Raw genomic sequence first — 7898 nt, 5'->3', positions numbered from 1 at the left:
CAACCAGAACGCTGTCGTATTGTGTATACTGGTTTCTGTTTTGTTATATTTTGGTATTTGCTTTATAATTGGAATCACAAATATGGGTAAATTTTCTTTTCCCACCTAAGTTTTGGTCTAACAACACTTTTCACATGCATAACACATTTCCATCTAAAATCATTCGGTTCAATCAGTTCACTCACTAATCTGACCTGGTGTGATGATCCATCATAGTTTCAAAAACATGATTCACTAGTGTCTAGGCATGTTTACAGGGTTGGGTCTGGCCCCTTCCAAGAATTTTAAAATTTAAATTTAAAAACTAAAAATAATACATATATATTATGATAGATCCCTAAAAGTTCACAGAGACATGATCTAAAGAACCTTAAATCTTGTCCCAAACCTTATTATGTTGTCCGCTTTGATATCATTGTTGCAGTGGTTCTAGAAGTAGACTTAGTCTTTGAATTCTGTTAATAAATCTCTATTGTCTAGGAAGTTGATCTATTCTTTAGCGCAATCCCACGAACACAGTAGAGTGCCTTTTATTTCTAGTTTCTGTTACTGTAAGACTATAAATAACCCCATCCATATTTAATAATATCCGTGAGTTTTTCCTCCCAGTTTATCAACTCTGTTTCACCTGCATTAACATCTGGTATCAGAGCCAGAAACCACAAATTGTAGCCGCAGCTCAATCATGTCTTCAGAAAATAACTTTGTGCAGCCGGCTATTCCCCGGCTCGATGGGCATTATGAGCATTGGAGCATGCTCATGGAAAATTTCCTTCGATCCAAGGAATATTGGCACATCGTAGAAGATGGAGTTCCCGAAGAGGATGCAACCCTCACAGATGCAGAACGGAAGGTGCTAGCTGACCAGAAATTGAAAGATTTAAAAGCCAAGAACTATTTATTCCAGGCCATTGATCGCACCATCCTGGAAACCATTTTGACCAAAGACACGGCAAAGGGAATTTGGGACTCGTTGAAGCAAAAATATCAAGGGAATGCTCGAGTCAAGCGTGCACAACTTCAGACTCTTCGCAAAGATTTTGAAGTTCTGCACATGAAAGAAAATGAATCTGTCAATGTTTTTTTTGCTCGTACTCTCACAATTACTAACAAAATGCGCAGTCTTGGTGAAAAGATAAGCGACGTTACTGTGAATGAAAAGATTTTGCGCTCTATGTCATCCAAGTTTGACTATGTGGTCTGCTCCATTGAGGAATCCAAGGATTTGGATCATATGAGTATTGACGAATTACAAAGTAGCCTCCAGGTACATGAACAACGAATGTCTAATCATGTCATTGAAGAACAAGCATTGAAAATTGTTCACGGGAACATTCTGATAGTCCTGGACGTGGTCGTAGTGCTGCGCGTGGAAGGGGACGTGGACGTGGTAGACAAGGTATGAACAAAGCTCTTGTTGAGTGCTATTATTGTCATGATTTTGGTCACTTTCGGAATGAGTGTCCAAAGAAACACAAAGAGCTCAGCTATGGGAAAGAGGACTCCAAAGCTTATTTTGCCGAAACAACAGAGACGGAAGAGCTTCTACTCATGGCTTATGTTAATGATGATCGAGATGATGAGGAAACTATCTGGTTCCTGGACTCTGGTTGCAGCAACCATATGTGTGGAAGGAAAGAGTTATTTTCACACCTTGATGAGACCTTTCGCAAATCCGTTCAACTTGGCAATAATTCAAGTCTTCGAGTCATGGGGAAAGGACAAATCCATATGCAAGTCAATAACCTTGCACACGTTGTCACAGAGGTATTTTACATACCTGATTTGAAAAATAATCTTTTGAGTATTGGCCAATTGCAACAGAAAGGATTAGCTATCATAGTTCAACACAACCAGTGTAAAATATTTCATCCAGAGAAAGGACTCATCATTGCAACCACTATGTCACACAATCGGATGTTTGTTATTCGAGCCACTATCACTCCATCAGATCAACCAGTTCAGCCATGTTTTCATATTTTTTCTCAAAGTCCAGATCATTTGTGGCATTGTCGTTATGGGCATTTGAGTCTTGGTGGTCTCAAAACACTTTATCAGAAACAGATGGTCAAGGGTTTGCCGCAATTGAAGAGTTCCAGCCTTTTCTGTGAAGATTGTTTAATAGGTAAACAACACAGAAATTCTTTTCCACAAGAAAGCACTTGGAGATCCTCACAAATTCTTCAACTTGTCCATGCCGATATTTGTGGGCCTATTTCTCCAATATCCAACAGCAACAAAAGGTATCTCTTGACCTTTATTGATGATTTTAGTCGAAAAACCTGGGTATTTTTCTTGACAGAAAAATCAGAGGCCTTTGAAGTATTCAAGCTTTTCAAAATTAAGGTTGAAACAACCAAGAACACATCCATCCGAGGTCTACGTACAGATAGAGGTGGAGAGTTTAATTCCAATGAATTCAATGAGTTTTGCATGGCCAACGGAATTCGACGTCAACTGACTACAGCATATACTCCTCAACAAAATGGAGTCGCGGAGCGCAAGAATCGTACAATCATGGAAATGGTTCGTAGTATGCTTTCATGCAAACAAGTGCCTAAGACATTCTGGCCTGAGGCAGCAAATTGGACAGTGCATGTTCTCAATCGAAGTCCCACACTTGTTGTGCGAAATCAAACACCAGAGGAGGCTTGGAGTGGCACTAAACCCTCGGTTGATCACTTTCGCATATTTGGATGTCTCGCTTATGCTCACATTCCAGATGTCAAACGCACAAAATTGGATGCCAAGAGTTTGAAGTGTGTCCTTCTAGGTGTTAGTGAAGAATCCAAGGCGTATCGATTATATGATCCTTTATCAAATAAAATTGTGATAAGCCGTGACGTTATTTTCAATGAAGATGGACACTGGCCATGGACAGAAACACATGGTGCCACTGTTCATGCTTCACTTGATTTGGAGGAAGAGCATACAAATTCATTTGATCAAGGTGTTGCTAAAAATACAACGCCTCTTGCCTCTGAAAATCCAGCTAATCGTGACACTCCTCAAACTCTTGTTCACTCACCTGACCATACAGCAGTCCATTCACTTGAGCATGTAGCAGCAAGACGATCTCATCATCCACCACTTTGGATGTGTGATTATGATAGTGGCGCTGGTCTTTCAGAGGAAGAACAAGATGATAACTTTGCTATGTATATTGATGAAGATCCTCTAACTTTTTCTGATGCAGTTCATAGTGACAAGTGACGAAATTGCTGCCATTCAAAAAAACAGTACCTGGGAGTTGACAAACCTGCCTGAAGGAGCAAACACAATTGGAGTTAAATGGGTGTATAAGACAAAGCTGAATGAGCATGGCGAAATAGACAAATATAAGGCACGTCTCGTTGCCAAAGGCTACACCCAACAACATGGCATTGATTATTCTGAAGTTTTTGCTCCCGTAGCCCGTTTAGACACTATTCGGCTTATCCTTGCCATTGCAGCACAAGAAGCATGGCCACTCTACCAATTAGATGTCAAATCCGCTTTTCTTCATGGAGAGCTTGACGAGGAGGTATATGTCGACCAGCCACCTGGATATGAAGTCAAAGGTGCAGAACACAAAGTATATCGACTTCACAAGGCGCTGTATGGTTTGAAGCAAGCACCTCGGGCATGGTATAGCAAAATCGAAGCTTATTTCTTGAAAGAAGGCTTTAAAAAATGTCCATATGAACATACCTTATTTCTCAAGCACACCTCCACTAGTAAGATCTTACTTGTGTGTTTATATGTCGACGACCTCATCTTCACCGGCAATGATAACTCTCTGTTCAATTCTTTTAAATGTTCCATGATGCAAGAATTTGACATGACTGATTTGGGCAAAATGAGATATTTTCTTGGTTTGGAGGTATTGCAACAGGACAATGGGATTTTCTTATGTCAACAAAAGTATGCTCGTGACATCTTAGAGAGATTTCATATGGCTGATTGCAACTCAGTCCACAATCCAATTGTACCTGGATCAAAATTGATGAAGGATCTCACAGGTGAGCATGTGGACTACACTTTGTATCAACAGCTCGTAGGGAGCTTGATGTATCTTACCTCCACCAGGCCGGATCTTATGTTTGTTGTTAGTCTTCTGAGTCGCTATATGTCTCATCCTACTGCACTACATCTCCAAGCAGCTAAACGTGTGCTACGGTATATCAAAGGAACTCTTGAATTTGGAGTGTTCTATCGCCAATGAGGGAATCATCAGCTTGTAGGGTATTCTGATAGTGATTATGCAAGGGATGTCGACGATAGGAAGAGCACATCTGGCTTTATGTTCTTATTAAGCTCAGGTGCAGTTTCTTGGTCCTCTCGCAAGCAACCAATTGTCACTCTTTCAACTACTGAAGCCGAGTTTCTTGCTGCCGCCTCTTGTGCATGTCAGGCTATCTGGTTACGACGGATTATGGAGCAACTTCGTCATAAACAGCCTTCTGCAACTACGATTTATTGTGACAATAGCTCAACAATTAAGCTTTCTCGCAATCCAGTTATGCATGGTCGAAGTAAGCATATTGATGTTCGTTTTCATTTTTTGCGTGATCTTACTCGAGATGAAGTAGTCAAGCTAGAATACTGTCAAACTCAAGAACAATTGGCAGATCTCATGACCAAGCCGCTAAAGCTGGATGCTTTTGAGAGGATGCGGACACTGATGGGTATTTGCAAGAATCCAAAAATAAACTAATCTGTGATCAGTTTAAGGGAGGGTTTGTTGCAGTGGTTCTAGAAGTAGACTTAGTCTTTGAATTCTGTTAATAAATCTCTATTGTCTAGGAAGTTGATCTATTCTTTAGCGCAATCCCACGAACACAGTAGAGTGCCTTTTATTTCTAGTTTCTGTTACTGTAAGACTATAAATAACCCCATCCATATTTAATAATATCCGTGAGTTTTTCCTCCCAGTTTATCAACTCTGTTTTACCTGCATTAACAATCATATGGCTCATAAATATGATCGACTGTGTCAACTTCAATCTGGCACCGGCATGGCCATGTCTAGTGGTGTATGTCATTTTGTTAAACAAGGTAACCAAGATCAAGACAAGAAAACATTTTTCACTAAAAGGCCAAAGGACTTATTCCCACCCAACGTATCATATTTTTCTAAATATCCTCTTTTAATGATGAAAATCTAAAACATTCATCCATAAGATGTTAAGTTTATTAGTTTTATAGGTAAAATTATTATTTTATTTATAATATTAAAAATAAATTAAAATTTAATCTTTTTTTCTCTTTTAAACCCTAAAAACTAAATTTTTACCTCTCAGACCGAGTTTTAAAAAATGTCATTTTCCCTATTTAAGATTTAGTGTTCAATCTTTGGTGTCATCGCTGACAATGAAGAGTTTTTGATGCATCACCATGCTTTAACAGTCTCTTTCCTCTCCTTTGGAAGGTTGGTCAACGAAGATTTCGTCTAAGAAGACGAACACAAAAATCTCTTCTTCTTCTAAAAAAAACGATCGTCTTTCCAAAAGAAGACGTCTAGGAACCAAATATATATATATATATATATATATATATATATATATATATATATATATATATATATATATATATATATATATATAATTTAAATAAATATACATAGCACAATTATTTATAAATCGGGTGCAAAACTAAGGGTGGGTATGAATAGAACTGAGCACGAATACCCCTTAACTCTAGTTCAATTCGAATAAAAAATAGTTATATTCAAATTCAATTCGAATTTAGTGAGCCAATATTAAAAGTAGTTCGAATTCAGTTTAAATAAAAATAGTTCAGTTTGAGTTCGATTATAGTTTGACTCAAATTTATGACTCAGATATATAACTTAAATTTATAATTTGAATTCATAGATTATTGATAAATCGATATTGTTTAATCATTATTTAATATAATTCGAATTGAATCTTACTAACGCTACGTCCATTGGCAATCATTATTACCTTTTGGAAATGGCGAGTCTCAATCATAGGCGTCATTTGTCAATAGATCTTCATTTAATTATTAATTAATTACCCTAAATTTGCTGATGTATATGCATTTCTATTGTACAATTAACATCTTCTTCGACTTCAATTAACTTTTTTGGGTAACGGATATACAATAAAATGATCTATATTTGTTTTTTATATATAAATAGATATATAATTATATATATTATTATATAATTAAATATAAAATTATATTTAATTATATGAAAATAAATATAAATATATATTTAAAATAAATACATATAATTTAAATACATAAATTCACAAGTTTTATGAGATCCAAAAAGGAATAAGAAAAAAGGGTCCAAAAAGATGAAAAAGTATAAGCATATATCAGTAATTTATATTCGTATAAAATGTTCAAAACAATTTGTGATGATTATCACGAAAGAAAGGGTAAACGAAATTCAACCTCAGACAGCTTAGGGTTCTTCCCAAAAAAAAAAATCATAAACCAGAAAAGGAAGGCAAAAAAGTAAATATTAAAATTAAAAGTGGCTCCCTTCCACCCAGACAATTCCTTGAAAAAAAATTATTGATCCATTTATAGCAGAAAGATCATGAATCAACTAGATGGTGAGGTGCTTGCCAGAAACTAGATCAACTTTCAGTTTTGAGTTCTCGGTGTTCCTGTTATCTGAATTACTAATTCGATATTTACACTTATTTTTATTACGACTTTATTTATATTTCTTATAGATTTGCCATATTTTTTTGGGTGTTATGGCAAGCAAGTCGAAACAGAGGGTTAACTCGGCACATCACAAGTGGCTGTTTTTTTTGGGAAAAAGGAAGCCAAAAACAGTAGAAGAAAACATTTTCCAAAACTTGACAGCAGCCAATAGAAAGATCATATCATACATTCCATTCTAATTTTACAATATTCAAGCAAACACCACACAACACTGGATAGTCAACACTTATTTTAGTGACACAGATAGAACTGACAAGAGAAATATAGTTGACAAAACACAGGAACTGGGGGTAAAGGAGGCCTACGAGAAGCAGACGAGAGCACCAAGGCTCGATCTGCACAAGACAAAAAAGCAATCACAAATGGCTTAACAAACAAATTTTAAAAGACCCCATGCATATGTATATATATACACACACCTTATGCAAGGTCCTCTAAACCCCCTCCTGCAAAGCATCCACATCCCCTGGTACGACGGAGACTTCAGAAAATGATTAACGAAAAAGAAGAAAGTGAGTAAATATATGTATAAACTGGGTGCAGAATTTAAACCATTTTGGGACGCCTCGAATGACCAATCCTCCAGCTTCATTTATGCCACAAACGACTTTCGAGAAGTTAATGACTTGGCGTGGAACCAATCCCACGCCGCTGCCAACGCCATCGACAAATATCATTATCACCTCGTGGCTTTCCGGGTTGGTGTCGTTGTAACGTAACTCTGAGTGTGATATATTGGCTCTCGCACCCGCTCTGATTGTAACGGTCCTACGAAAGTGGTCTGGTCGGGCCGGGGGTCGAAAGAACCGCAGTTGAATCTCCGCGCCGGTGTTGTTTTCAAAAGTTGTAAGGCTGGCACCCATGGGTATGGATTTGTTTTTACACAGGCCTTGAACATGGGTGGGTTTATATAGAGACTTCTCAACTTGGCCTGCATAAACCGCAGATTACTACAGAAGAAAAATGACGACAAATAGAAAGGACAAGGGTAGTAGTGTCTTTTCACTTCAGTTGCGTATGTTGTGGGTTAGCTCCAAGGGAGAAGGAACGCGAACAAAACATATCTGGAAAACCTAGAATATCCCTTGCATTTTCTAATGGACTCAGCTATCTACCTTGATGGAGTTTGCTAATCCGAGGGTAACTCAGACAGTTACAGAATATGAATGGAGTTCCAAAATTTCGGCTTGAAGGTTCCTCGGAGTTTCCTA

At 37.5% G+C, this 7898-nt stretch overlaps 1 long non-coding RNA gene across 1 annotated transcript; it reads right to left on the bottom strand.

Annotated features, from left to right (window-relative positions):
* Positions 1-6871: 6871 nt before the first annotated feature.
* Positions 6872-7590, bottom strand: LOC123200645. The gene is made up of 3 exons (XR_006498649.1): positions 7240-7590; positions 7107-7153; positions 6872-7022 (listed from the first exon to the last, which is right to left on the bottom strand). It is a non-coding gene; the product is annotated as an uncharacterized LOC123200645 (long non-coding RNA).
* Between the last annotated feature and the right edge of the window lie 308 nt (positions 7591-7898).

This window comes from Mangifera indica, chromosome 17, assembly GCF_011075055.1.
Source record: "Mangifera indica cultivar Alphonso chromosome 17, CATAS_Mindica_2.1, whole genome shotgun sequence".
NCBI classification, from domain to species: Eukaryota; Viridiplantae; Streptophyta; class Magnoliopsida; order Sapindales; family Anacardiaceae; genus Mangifera; species Mangifera indica.
This window is presented reverse-complemented; position numbering and strand designations above follow the sequence as displayed.